We start from the raw sequence: 14,443 nt of genomic DNA, 5'->3' as shown, positions 1-14,443 counted from the left end.
GCAGTAATATCTGGACACTCATCTCTTACAAAAAGACCACAAAGGACAGTATAGTGTACACAGTTTTATGAGCTGTCCTTTTAGATGATTATGACACGATTTTAGAAGCTTGCACGAGCTGTTAAACTGTAGATTTGTTCAATGTGATTAAATCATATCCTGTGTTCTATTCATTTTAGCCTAAGGTGCCTATCAAGAACAGATCTAAATCTGAAAGTCAAGCAGATCTAAAGCTTGGTGCGTAAACAAAGCAGAAAACAAAATGTATTGATTCTAAATATATTAAATATAGGGGTTTTAAGATTTTGACCATTTACTATTAAGTCTTTTACTATTAAGACTGCATGGAAAAATGAAATGTCAATCAAGTCACCTGGAAGCACTATCAGGGTTGCCTAGCCTGGGTCATGGTGGGAAAACTGGCTGCTAGTTTTAATTCCACCTGAGCTCCCAATCTCTGGTGAATTGAGGACTTAAAAAAAGTCAAAACAAGCAATTAAGTCAGATCAGTCGTTTCGTCAACCAGTATCAAGTGTCAGAAAGGGGGAAGGAACTTTCTGCAACAACTTAACTTTACACAGCCTCTCACCTTGCTTGCCATTATTTTGCATGAAACAGCTCTTACTACTAGACTACAATCAACTGATGATAAACATGGGTGAGAGTAACAGAATTACAGTATCAAACATTCCCAAAATAAATGTTTTGTGCTGTAGGTGTCCAATAGGTTACATTTCAGGCCCTGAAATGAGGGCACTTCTGAAATGCAGAAATCTGTACAGGGTTGATACCAATTACAAACCCCATTTGACCCCGAGAGCTAAACGCAACTTTGCAAATATGACCCAAATAGAAAACAGAAATCAACTAGCCCGCTATTAAGAGCAAAAGCCAGAAAAGACGTTGTTCCTCCAGGATGTGGGTTTTGGAAAAGTGCTATTTTAAGATTTTAAAATGTAAAGTGCATCATGATTCAAACATGTCAGTCATTTCAGAGGCTACAGACACTTGAAAGAATCAAAACATGTAAACTGGTACAGTCAATGCTTGAAGTTACAAGGCCCCAATCTTGTTACTTCTCAGTAAGGGAAAGGAGTCATAACAGATTACTTAATTATCTGTATTGTGACAAAATGCAAGGTGAAATTCTAGAAGGTGTCCATTATGAGCACAGGATATGGTACACTCTTTACATCCATTACCTAGAAAATGTAAATGGGGAAAGTTAAAAACAGCCATTTACAATAGGGATGTACCTTTCCCGGCTAACTACAGGTTAATAGAGGCCAATAGGATGCAGATAATATGGTGACCACTTGTTTTTGTGATGTCATTGCATAAAGGACTGCAGAGGATTACAAATAGCTGTATACTTCACCAATTAATCTTTTAAATTATGTTTAAGTAACTTTTCACTAAAAAACACCACAGGATCCAAGACACCCCTTATTATTTACCTGGCTCTTGAGTTCATCAACCAGTTGAGTACTTCAGCCACAGAATTTCCATTGACTGTTTTTACGTTCTGTTTTTTTGGTCTTTTGTGCCTCTCCACCCGTGCTGGGGTCCATTCTTGGAGGTGGGTGTGTCCCTAAATTGGGTCTCTCTCTGGATTGGTTGAAGAGAGCGGTCTGGTTTTAAATGCCGGTACGGGGCGTCCGGAGAGTTGTGTGGAAGGGAGGCGTTAAAAAAAGAAACGGCGAAAATGTAAGATGTACCAGATTTGTTTTCTTGACTGTGGTGTGGGGTTGGGATTGTTGTGGCATGCGTGTTTCTTTTTTAGTTTTCCGTTAAAGCTTAGTTTAGATACAGGAGACGGATCGCTTGCGGAAGACCTTGCTTTGGGTTTGCCACCCCTTCCTCGGGAGACAGGTTTAGAGAGTATTGAGTTTTAGAATAGTGTAATAAGTGTTTTTTTATATTTCTGACCGTTAAACCCTTGCTCTTGTGTTAGTCCCCATTCGCCCCTAGACTGAGCCATATTGGGGACGTAACAACCGCTTAGAGAAAAAAAAATGGCAATTTGGCTTGTCACACTTCTGTAAGCATGCTATAAGACATTTGGGGTTAGGGGGCCAGTATAATAATAAAAAAATCACAATCATGTCCCACCTCTATTACAAATGCCAAGCTGAGCAAAGGTTAGGATTTTCATATATTAGAATGTAAATTTATTCTGCTATAGTGCAATAACATTTAATGCGATATTTGCAGCACTACTTTGTTAAAATAATTTTAAGGTAGCTTAAATCTCAGTGAATCTGAGTTTATTCGTATTATTTAAAACACAGATATTTTATTCGGAAAGCAATTTGTCACCGAACCTAAAAATTTATTTTAAAACCTTTATTTGAAATAAAATGAATACTGTCTCATAGATAGAGGTGTAAATAAATGTAACTACTTCTCACAGCTCAATCTTATTATAAGCCTGTGACCGATGCTTTAAGAAATTCATCTGTGTGCAATTTTTCAGTTTCCAATTTTGAAGCTGACTCGGACTCTTCCTCTTGGGGTTGATGACTGCCATTTTGTTCAATTGCTGCTGTGCAATGATAAAGGACTGAATAGTACAATAAACCTAGAATTGCGTCAACCTGACGTATGCCAAAATACTAAATATTGTTTAGCCTTGATCTTAAGGGTAAAACAATAATTAAGCTTAATTAAACTGAAACAAAAACAATTGAACTGTAAAAGTAAATGTTTTGTGAGTGAACCTGACAAAAGCTTTTCTGTTTAGTATGATATGAATCAAACAAAATTAGTGACTCTACAATATCTGTTGTATTAACATTTAAAAAACTAGCACTTTTTAAACCAGCCTTCATTGCAACCCACTTTTTTTATTCTTCATTCTTCAAAACTTTTTACCTCTTATCCATAAATGGGGGAGGTTTTTAGAATTTTCTTGAGGTCAACATTACTGTCCAAGAGCACTCACTGACCTCTGAATCATTTTACCATGCATTTAACACTGAGTAATAACTGATGATTACAATGGGGAAAAAAACAATACTGAGAAGACTGAAGAGCAGTAACATTCAGTAGGATATTTAGCCTATGCATACCTGGATTATTGAGTTTAAACATTTGATTGAACACTGAATGAAGAGATTTTCAAATAAATGTACAGTGCAGTTAAAAACTAATATTAGCTGAAATAATTCAAATTAATCTGGTGAGACATGCTCGGTCTAGGCAAGTCTTTTGTTGTCTGGACCACATTGATGACAGCAATTTCACATTATTTTCAAAATTCTGTGTAGAGACATTCTAAGCGATCCAAAGCAAATTAAAAAAAAAATAGTGAAAACTTTAGATAAAAGAGGTAAAAGACAAAGGCAACAGAACAGCTGAGACAGTTCAATTCCAATTGCTGTTTATAATAACTATACAGACAAATATTTCATTTATTTGTATGTATTTAATAGATGTATTTAATGCTACAGGACCAATTACATATTTAAGTGTAATATCACTAAATATCAATGCACATTGACCAAAATGTTTTCGAAGAATTTCTATCAAGCGTTGTGGGGAGTCTTGGACACCAGTGTTTCTTATACACAAGCACTGCATTTTAAGCCCACAAGGTACGATATCCATTTTGACAGACTCCTTGTAGAGAAGGTGAAATCCATGAGCCACAGGCTTACCTGCAGCAGTCTTTGCTCCCGATTTAGCTGAGACTAGAATCACCTCTCACCGGCCATCTAGGATAGAACACAGCAATTCCAAAGTAACTTGAAGGCTTGCAGATTAGCCTTTGTAATGTAATCGATACTGCTGCGATAGAGCAATAAAGGAACTGCAGTTAGTTTAGCTACTACAATCGGTGACAAAAATAAAATGAAAATACTGCTCATCCTTAATTTTAATTCCATGCACACCAGCATGATTAACATAAGGGAGTACACTGAAGGGCCACAGCACTTATTTCCCGCTAAAACTAGTAGTTTTAAAAACCATACTGTTGTTTCTTTGTGCATAAAACAAAAGACTAAAAATACCATTTTATTTTCATGCCAACAAGATCTGCTCTCAACATGATTTAAAACAGAGGACTGAGAAAGTCCCAAGGGCATGTTGTTCAACTTAGAAATTCTGAGGTCACTCAGAATTTATTTAATTACACTCAATGACTTTCTATTTGGCTATACTGTAGACATGAAGTCTCCAAAACACTGATTCTTTCATGATAGCTTGGCTATTGCTCATTAGAAAGGTTTTCAGCTTGATAATACATTAGATTTTAAGCAAAGAAACAAAAGCAAAAGCTTATTAAAAAAAGGCATCAGAATCCTGCATAGTTCAAAACTATACAATTGAGTTTTCAGACCGGAAAAGATGAAAATTTCCATGAACACTATGACCTCCCAGACAAAATTAGGATCCCAGGTAAATTAAGTTTCTAAGAGTGCAAATATTGTGCCTGAAGAATAAAGTTTCCTTACAGAAGGTGGTAGGTAGATGTCAAATACAAGAACAGGTTTGATATAAGGTATTAAAACCTGGATGCAACAAACCTTGCAGATCAAAAGAAAAATGCTAAAGGCAGCTTCTGAGTCCCCCACACAAACCAGGCAGCACGGATGCCTTTAGCATGGTCAGTAATGCTTTGGAGATTAGCTCAGCCAGAAGGTGAAATAAATCCAGTACTAATTTTGAACACAAAGGTGTCCTTTATTGTGCGTAATATTAATTGTTTAGGACATATCACAATCAGACACAGAGAAACCGATTCGTACCTTTTCTGCATTCTCTATAATTCTATATTCGTAATATTTCTCTATATTGAGCCTATTTTAACTGCTTGCTGGAACTTCTAAATATACTATAAACAGATGTAGTTCTGTTAAACTAATCGGATCAAAGATCCACATGAATAGCACTCCTGTACAGGCCTCCCTGTATTCGTTCTCAGCGTCAGATAAGATTGACTTCGATAGCGGTCTCCTGGCCCCAAAAATACAAAGGCCTCTTTCAAGTCTAAAGACCTGCTGAACAATTATACTCCATCTTGACAGCTTAACTCTTTGAATTGTGGCTTGCTGTGTCCCTGTGACAACATGACATACACTAGGCATTTGGGCTTTCTAGAGAAATGTGCCTGATGATCTACCTGAGACTATACAAGCTTCCCTGTCAGTCTACTAAAGCGGTTTGAAAAGGGAATTCTATCGTAAAGAAATCTCACTGTAGATATAGAACTTATTGGGGGGGGGTGTCCGGATGATTTCCAGCCTAAATTGCAAAGCACTTTGAGATGCACTGCTGTGAAAGGTGTTCAAGAAACTAACATTTTTAAGTTATGGTATGATCAGAACAATATTTGATTAATTCCAATAATAAACAGAAAAAAAACTTACTGTTCACTGAAAGATGGAAGTAAAGGACAAGCAGACATGAAACAGGACTAGAGAGTTTGTCAGACTGTAAAGAAAGTCTCCATTACTAGATGGTCACTAATAGTCCACTAGATACACAGGTTAATAAGAAATAAAGGTGGAAATGAGCCAGAGACTATTCTTGCGGAGATAAATCTGCCCACTCAAACACTGCTCCCAGCTTTCAACAGTCTCAGCAACTGGAAATTTGCCCAGTCTGCATCTGTAATCCCAAATACACCATGTCAGCACAGGAGGGAAATACAAGAACAAACTTAAAATGACACAAAGCTAGAGAACTGAACTCCCCATCCCACTCTCAATTTTCTCAAGTACAGTGCACAGCTCTTCTGTATACTGTGAAACTAGAGTAAACCATCACCAGAAAACTGCAGACAACTAGTGAAAGGAGGGGTTATTAAGGTCAGCTGGACGGGCTATTCTCTTCTAAGGTATGGATGTTAACAGGCCATCGTTATACTCTTATTTGCATATATGTTACTTGCATCCGACAGAAAAAGCACAGCTCGACTGTAGATAAATGCATCTTGACATCTTGATTCCTGTTGCGCTTCTTGTGTGTCACACAGGTACTGTAACCATCTTACACCACCGATTACACAAAAGATAATTAAAATAAATTACACGTCAATAAAATTGGTGGGTTGTGATAATGTCTTCAGCTGACAGACCACAGAAAATCATGCTATGGGTGCAAAATTAAATAAGTGTCCAAAGAGGAAATTACCATATAAACAGCATAGACAACCCCACTTATAAGTCTAGTGAAGTACAGACAATACTTAGTATCCGATACCCGAAGCTATTCTTCCAGTGACAATGAAGTGTTTGAATATAATAAAGCATATTTTATGAAAGAAGGCAATTAAAGCCTCACAAGGTTTATTAATGAAGAGGGGTCTCTACAGCTACTGATATTTCATTCATTATCACACTTCTGTTTAAGGTTGTATTACTTTTACAAATCTTTGGCACATTTTTTTTCCCCCCCAAACAAGTTGACTCCAAAGAAAAAAAATAAAATTAAAGGAAGGTAATTTAAATTTAAAGGTAACTGGTATTGTATGCAATGAACCTGACGAGTTTGCATCTTAAACAAGAATATAAAGCTTCTTACTCAAGATTTCTACAAAATTAACTAAAAATCGGTACCAGCTTTAAATTATTTTCAAACACAGAAATCTTAAAATCATAATTGAACAGTAAAATACCAAAGGTTCAAAAGAACTTATCTTACCCAAAGAAAATATATTGTCCCAGATTACTGGAGCTCTACTGTATTTAATTGCTAAATTAAATACAGCTTCAAGGCCATGAACAGGTGAAAAATTAATGTGGATTGGGAATCACTATTTTCACAAACTTCAAAGGAGTCTACTATCAAAACAAAGCCTGGTTCTGCGCACTTTAAAAAGCCCTTGGATTTTATCACAATTTGATGAACAAAAAGCAGTTCTACTGAGATTAATACAAAATGAGCAGTACATTGTGTTCAGTTAAATTTGAATACCTCAGGCAGGGTTTCCCCAAACTTGTCCCTGCATTTTGTTTCGACTGAATTCTTAAAGCGGTAAATTTATTTCACACGACTTAATAATTTTCTACACTCAGGGCTTTGTTTAGGAAAAGCTAAAAACACTTTTATGGATATTAGTCCCAAGAAATAGAGCAAGAGGATCTGCTTCAAAGAGATTTAAAATCATTGCTCTCCCATTGCTTTCTAAAGAGCTCTGAATTTAACACCAATTACAGAAGTACAGAAACCCCTAGGAATGCCTTTGTGGCAATTGTTCATTACTTAAGACTTCAAGATGTATACACTCATGGGTTAAATGCTTACTGATCATTTAAAAAAAATATCCATGAACGAAAGGGATTCTTTATAGCTTCTAACCCCATCCAACTATTTAAGTGAAACTTTTTCTGTTTAGTTTCAATTAAGGGTTCAAACAGCTTAAGGAGCTACTGTGGAATAAAAAGCAGAATACTCAAAGGTTATTCCAGTATCGGTAAACAATGACTCAAGGCACTGCTGTAGTTTTTCTCCCCTAAACATTTGAGTTGGATCCAGTGCAGACAGCAACTATAGCCTTAAATTTGGAATGGACAGAGCAACAGGAAAACTTTAGGCTTAGAGAGTAGTGCTTTACAAATCGATAGTACTAGAACACAGTTGGTAAAAAAACATTTTCTATTCCAGAACATAGAAATCCTATCATATAAATAGGTCATCTCACTGCTGTAACACCTGAAAACAGAAATGCTGCTATTCTCCAAGTTGAAAAGGCTTAAATACTAAACATTTGTAAGCACAGGAATAAAAGTTATAATGGCACTAGACACACTGGCATGCAGAAACATTTGAAAAGGGGTATGTCAGTTGCTGTTGCAACAATTAAATAATGCTTACATTCTTTCTGAGGTACTTACAGCTCAATACTTTTTTAAAATACCTTTTTTTCTGCCAAGGTTGGATTTATGAATGAAAGGGGAAGCAAGGTATACAGTAGCAGACAGGCTTGCTTCCACCAACCGAATAACAACACACTACAGATTTCTTCAATTCAGCACTTAACAGTCCTTTGAGCATATATTTTAGAAATATCAAAATTTTCCTTTTAGCCATAATCATTTCACTTTCTGCTCCTATATTGGCCACAATTTCCTCCTCTTTTGTACTTTTCTTTCAGCTTTTTCCCCCCAGAATTGACTTTCCTCTTGCAAGGACCTCTATAAAACTGATAATTGAAAAAGACCAGCAGCAATTCACTCTGACCCTAGATCTTTGCACACCCGACTACAGATTGGCTGAAGTCCACAGCAATCGCTTTGGGACTGAACAGTCATGTTTAAGCTGAGGTAGCAGTGTAGGCTCTAACCAGATTTTACCTGTCCTTTGTCTTTCAGCATGACTCATGAAATTCAGCTAAGCCAAGTGAAGCTTTTCTACAGTACTGTACAAGCAGCACGGACCTAAGACAGGAAACAGGGTTTGAAGATGCTTGGAACTTTTTTTTTTTAAGAGATTAAAGTTACCAAAGAATCACTAGTAGTAAAACATTCAGAATATTTTATATTCTTAGCTCGTTTCAAATAAAAATGTTGTAAGGAGAAACAGAAAAAAGGAAGATGAACACCAACAATACCTGAGATGACACAGTTGTGTTCCACATTTCTAAGTGTGTATGAGGGATATTCTTGGCTTTCCGGCAGTGGGAGAAAAAAATAGCAATGCAGATACTTTATTATAAAGTGCAATGTTTGGCAATTAGACTAGATGGATAAAAAATAAAAATAGGTCAGCTTTTTACCTGCAGTCATTATATAAAATGTCCTACTGGTCTTGCATTCTTAACTACATATAAATGCAAAATCAAGCAGCTTAGGCAGTATGCAAAAATATGTCACGGTGATGTTAATCCAGAATGTGAACCCTCTTATTCAGTTTTCCTAGTGCTCTCATTCAGATCACACAGAAATAAGCAGCTCTGGAATCTAGGCTGACTGCTGAGCGCAAACCTAACGGATAAGAAATCTGGAATGGCCGAGGAAGGATCATGATCACAGCGGTAACATTTTGCCATCACTTTTGATATTACGTTTCAGATGTTTTTCAGCGTTGGCACAATGTTGGGGGGTATGTGTGTCTATAACATATCTCGCTTGCGTTGAGTAGCGCAGATTCATGTATTCCAGTGTTCGCCGTTTTCTTCATAATGCTCACTTGGAATAATTTTTCACTGCACATGAGGAACATTTGGGAAGAGAACCTGCTACAGAAAGCTCAAATGAAGATAATTGGCTGAAGGCATATTGTTTGCAGAACAGAAATGTAAAAAAAAAGTCCATAGAGGAAAAGCAGAAAGCAGGCTGATCATGCAAAGGCTTCTACTTGATTTTTAAACCTCCTCATGATTTATTTATGATCTGGAGGCACTTTTGGTTTGTTACATCTATTGTGTTCCATTATATCAACTGGCTAATATCCTATTACTAAATAGTAATATAAATATATTTATATATAAAAAGTCCTAATCTAACATACCAACATGAAACAATCCCCCTTGCACGATGTCACTGCCTATAACAAGTGACAGATTTTAAAACTGTCTTCACATTATAATAATAATAGCTTACATTTAGGACCTTGGTTTTACGTCTCATCCGAAGGACGGCGCCCGTTTACAGTATAGTGTCCCCGTCACTATACTGGAGAATTAGGACCCACATAGGTAAGGTGGTAAGATATTTCAATAGTCAGAGGCTTCACCATGCCTATATAGTTGGATGCAGTATCAGCTGTGGCATCCATGATGAATTCCACTCAGAATGATCTAGCTAACCTTAAGTCGCCTCTGAATTTTAATGCAACTCAATTTCTCGCTTTTCCTGATCTGTGGTATAGTAGGGCTGACACTCAGGAAATTGTCACACTTCAGTTGTGGATCATTCGGATATCTCCCTATATATAAAGCACTCTGGTAATCCTTTGGCATGAAAATGTAATTATATGAAGGAAGTGTTTTTTTTATTCCTAGATGTATAGCAAAGCTTTAGAAAAGGAATCTGCTGAAGACAAACCTGCATTGAAATACAACTGAATTGATCTCCACCTGAACTCATTATCAAACTAAATAAAATGCCGTCATCGGTACCAGCACTGCAAAAACCTTTTAAAACATGTATAAATCAGTCAGAAGCTCACTGTAAAGCTGGTTAAAAAATATGTACCTTCATGCATCATTGTATAAACCTTTTTTGGAGAACGTTTTTTAAATGATAAAAAGTGCAGAAAACCAAAAACTATTAAATTCGGCGGGTTATACAGTAAGAAAATGTGGGGTACATTTGGGGTCACTGGTGTTGATGTGTTCTTTAACATTGCTTGCAACAGGGGAGACGTTCGATGGAATGCCTCAAGTTAATTTTTTAGATTTACACTACATGTCCTTGATCAATCAGTGATGTAAGAAGTTATATAGTAACATCTTAAAACTATGCATATTCTAATATTAGCAAAGCAGCAGCTATCTACCATACACAATAAAAGAGCACAATATTAACTACATCTGTGGGAGGGAAGCAAAGAACCAAGAAGAAACCCACACAAACAACACCCCAGTAATTGAGCCCAGGGTCCCAGTGCTGCTTGGCAACAGTAATAACCACTGCATCATAGTGCCACCATTAAAAATATCAATTGGTCTTTATTATATTTATATAGTGGAATAGCATCCCCAAAACACTTCCAACGGGGGTATGAAAATGTAGTTTTAATACATTTGCTAAACCACAGAAAAATAAAGATACATTAAAATCTGAGAATAATGCTAAACTACATTAAAATGAAACTGCCCAATAACGGTTCATAATTAAGCAGGTTATTAATTTGTACTACGTCAGTAAGTTTTCAATGGCTGTTTTTGGGTTTGCAATTGTAGACTGTAACAGAAATTAGGTTAAATCATGGCTCTCATATTCTGTTCTAGTAACTTTAAAGATACTTCAACACGTACACAAGCAAGTTGTTCGGAGAATACTAGGAACAACTAGGCGAGCTTGTTATGTGAAGGTTAAATCAGATTCTGGCTATCCCACCTCAGAATGAAACAAATCGCCTGCACAGGTGAACAGAGCAAAACTCTTTAGAAACTGCAGACTGGATGGTAACCTATAAAGCGTTCTGCTCCGCCAGAGCAGGGTTGGAGATGCATGGGGAAGATCAATTACTATATAAATGGTAAATTCAGCACAGATTCTGTTAAATCTTGAAAATGCCTCACTCTTGGCATTGTGCTAGTATCCCCCTTATAACAGCACTTAATGTCTTCAGTACAGAGTGCAAGTTTTGGGATTTTCCATTTATTTTCCTCAACTATAAGATGATACTATTTCCATTCAATCATCTAAATCAAGCCTAAAGGAATAAATGTAAGCAAGAAGAAGGGATATGTAATCTGCAGAACTCCATCTTAACTCTAGAAGAAACTTAATCCTTTAGACATCTCATGACTGTTGACGGTGCCAAGAGGCAAACCCACACAATCGCTTCTGACAGCTCGCTAAAAAACATCACGTCATCTAGGGTTTCTCACAGGCAGCTTGAGGAGCTGCTCTTTTGACAGCTCCTTGCTATTTCTGTTCGAAACCAAATGGTGCTTCTATACGGGGGGGGCACACTACATGGCAAGGAAGGAGAGATTGTCCTTCTTCCCTTATTTTAAAAGGGGTTTAATTCAGACTGTTTCATGTGGGGTTAAACTACTGGTCATACAAAGAAACAAAGGAATACCACAGGTAGATAACCTGCCAAATCTACTTTTTAAACCGGAAAAGGTGTGACCTCACTAATAAAAAAAAAGTCACCATCGCCAGTCTCATTACTCTCTTACCACTCAACACTACACAACTCCGTCTCCAGTGCCTCAATTGCACGGCCCAGACTGCCACCACTCACAACCTCTGGCCCCCAGGATGTGCACCTCTCTCATGCCCAGCGACCTTCACATCCACTCACAGCGTCCACCTTCGCACCCGGGCTTCGCAGTCTCGCCAGTGCTCCATGTCCGGTATTCAAGGCAAGCTGCCAAATTGAGCCGATTATTCATCTATATAAATAATGTGGCGCCATGCTGGGTTGTGTGGTTAGGGATCTTAAATAAGCAGAAACACACCCGTCACCAGTCCAAAGTGCACAATGTAAGTCAATTAGCTGCACTTCTAAATCCTCAACACTCATCCACTGAAACGCTGAAAACTCCATGTCCCTGGTATGAAAGTGCTGGAAATCCTGAAATCTGACAGGAAACTGATGCCAGTTCCCGAACGTACATTGCAAACTCAACAACACGGACTGTGGAATCTTTCAAAAGACCCATAACATTTTGATCCGCACCCTGCAGATGGAGGTTGAGTTCATTCATGTGCACAGCAACGCGGACTAGAAACATTAGTTTTGCAACCCATTCTTCATCCTGCCGCTCGGGATAGCTGTGCCCATGGTCATTATGCTGAACAAATCCATATTCATCTCTCCAAAAAGGCTGAAATGAGCAAACATTAACTTTGTTTTCTTACCAGCTGCCATTTTACCCAAAATGTTTGAGTCTACACTTGAATGTGAAAAATGTCATTAGTGGCATGGAATGTGAGCTTGCCTGATAAAACAATATGCTAACCCCACTAAAAATAATGGAGGAAACTAACCAAGTCAGTCTTTTTTTCCTGTGCCAAAGAGCTTTCATAGAGTAGCATGTTGTAGATAATTACAGACTACTCAACCAGTTTTGATCTTAATTTTGAACTTAATTTCTTAATTGCTTTTATTGCACAAGCTACTTTCATTGTGCCTGCTGTTAACCCCCTGGTGTGCCAATGATGTTACAGGTTGCCAATTCCTGCTCTAAACCTAAAGTCACTTTTACTCTTGAGCTTCGCTGACTTCAGTTTAGCTTGTCTGCTCCTTACTCAACACAGCAGAAGTCTTGTTCTTCCTCTTTTATGCCACCTGGAGTAGGTTTACTTACCGTTAGAATGTGTTTCTAAAAGGTTACCTGGAGATCAAGATGTTCTGCTTTGATATCTATAGTATTAAATCGGTTTACAAATGTATGCTTTTTTCAATCTACTGTATGGTAATCTGTGACAATCATATTACAAAAAAAGTTCAGTGCAAACTACTCTACAAACATTGAAAGAAAAAAAACCTACAGCACATAGTATACAGTAATTTGAACAAATAAAGGACAAACATTTCTCTAAATTGTAGAAGCATCCCATATTAAGCTTTCAATTAATAGGTTAAACTTCTGATGAAACTGGCAATTTCACACTTAATTGAAAGAAAATCTGTTCAGGTTAAAAACATTTCTAACTGCATGCAGTAGCTCTTCCCTTAATACTGCACTTTGGGTGACCTAAAAGTGTTAAACACTTAAGTATGATTGCAAAGCACTCCAGAAAGTTATTGGAATCACAGAATCATGGCTAAAATGAAAATGACTGAGTAGAATACAACATTATTGGATACACTCAACGCCAGAGAGAAAGGAAAGACAGAAGAGAGGAGAAGATGTAGGATTAGGCAGGAAAGAGCATTCAGGCTCAGGAGCTAGACCTAGAGAAACCAAAAGTCTGAATCTATGTGGGTCAGACTTATCAAAAATTTTCTGAAGGTATAATGTTAGGTTATACCAGTATACCACTAAATGCAGATTTGGATTATACGATTATTTGAATTTCGGTGCAATAGAAGAGGTTTTCATGGAAGAAACTTTTCCAACAGACTGGGAAATATCTGAAGGAAAGTCCGCAGCAAAAATAGAAATGGTAGATATGGTTAATATTAGCACATTTACCCAGTTTGTCAGAGCACAGAGAACATTCTAACAGTCCAGAAACCGAGCCCAAATCAAAAGTTTATTTCAGGAAAGCAGCATGGGTGAAGAAAAAGGGGACAGAACAGCGAATTGTTTAGAGAAGAGATGGCAACAGTTTGAAATAGAATCTGGTTTAAGCATAAAAGAGTTACCCTAAGAGTGAGCAAATCAAAAACTAAAAAAAAAAATCTTAAATGGTTTAGCAAATCAATTAGAACAAATAAGGAACAGGAAAGCACTTTATAAAATTAAAAACAGGATCCGCTAAAAGAAAATCTGTACAATTAATTGCTAACATGATATTATTGTAAAGGATTGGGGAGAGAGAGACCGAAAAAAAAATATTAGAATGGAGGCTAAAATAAAAAAAAAAAACTCTTCAGTACTATGACACCAAAAGAACTGCAAAGGAAGTAAAATGTATCGGAGACAATAATGGAAAACGTCTAGACAATGCAAGGGAAATGGTTCATACACCAAATAAATGTTTTACTCAGGTATTCATTGAAAAGTAAAAAACAAAGGGAAACATCTAGCGTATATTTAGTTGCATTAACGTGAAGAGACACACGTTTCGGGTACTAGAAGCACTCAAGACTAATAAATCAGGGAGCATTGAAACACTTGTATATGCTGGAGAGCAAGGTACTATAA

General features: G+C 37.0%; 1 protein-coding gene across 6 annotated transcripts in view; it reads right to left on the bottom strand.

The window, feature by feature from the left end:
• The window catches only part of wasf1 (WASP family member 1), a 75,822-nt gene that overhangs the window by 45,628 nt on the left and 15,751 nt on the right, over positions 1-14,443 (bottom strand). For 2 of the 6 annotated variants that reach the window (XM_015356476.2, XM_015356469.2), the window contains exon 2: positions 3,660-3,716. The exons of the other annotated variants lie outside the window; for them this stretch is intronic. The gene's annotated coding sequence lies outside the window, so the exon portion shown is untranslated. The remainder of the gene's footprint in view (positions 1-3,659; positions 3,717-14,443) is intronic. 6 annotated transcript variants of the gene reach the window in all.

This window comes from Lepisosteus oculatus, chromosome 2, assembly GCF_040954835.1.
Source record: "Lepisosteus oculatus isolate fLepOcu1 chromosome 2, fLepOcu1.hap2, whole genome shotgun sequence".
NCBI lineage: Eukaryota > Metazoa > Chordata > Actinopteri > Semionotiformes > Lepisosteidae > Lepisosteus > Lepisosteus oculatus.
This window is presented reverse-complemented; position numbering and strand designations above follow the sequence as displayed.